Source organism: Theobroma umbraticum, unplaced genomic scaffold (genome assembly GCF_002168275.2).
Source record: "Theobroma umbraticum cultivar Fairchild unplaced genomic scaffold, ASM216827v3 scaffold_20.0, whole genome shotgun sequence".
NCBI classification, from domain to species: Eukaryota; Viridiplantae; Streptophyta; class Magnoliopsida; order Malvales; family Malvaceae; genus Theobroma; species Theobroma umbraticum.
The window spans coordinates 219,483-219,946 of NW_018397266.1; the positions used below are offsets into that span (position 1 = coordinate 219,483).

The 464-nt window shown below is 41.2% G+C and overlaps 1 long non-coding RNA gene across 1 annotated transcript in view; it reads left to right on the forward strand.

Annotated features, from left to right (window-relative positions):
• Nucleotides 1–464, forward strand: part of LOC110423539 (uncharacterized) — a 2,701-nt gene that overhangs the window by 1,238 nt on the left and 999 nt on the right. The window lies entirely within an intron of this gene.

Sequence of the window (464 nt, forward strand, 5' to 3'; positions counted from 1 at the left end):
GTTTAGAAAGAACGAGTAAAACTAGTGTAATATAATGGAGCAAATGTTCTTAGGTCCTCACTATGTTTGTTCAATGGTATCTTCCAATGTTAAGAGCCATAGGTCCTCACTATGTTTGCAACCCAAGCAAGCAAGAATTCATGGAGCTGCTTAAGGGGTCCAACCTCCGTTCAGGTGCTCACAGTGTTGGTTTCGGTTACATGCCCTCTAAGAACGAGCACAAGGTTGTTCGATGTTTCTCTCGCAATACCAATTAGATAATGTCAACAATTTCGAGCTTGGAAGTGAGATCTTAACCATTAGCAACTACGGCACAAATAATTCGATTGCTGATTGTTGTTCTGAATGGAGGATGTTGGAAGAAGGGTGCCTTCATTTCATGGAAGGAAATTCAGCCTTGGTTAATGGATCACTGCATTGGAAGATTGATCTCTTATGGGAAAGAGGGGAAGATGAACAAATCT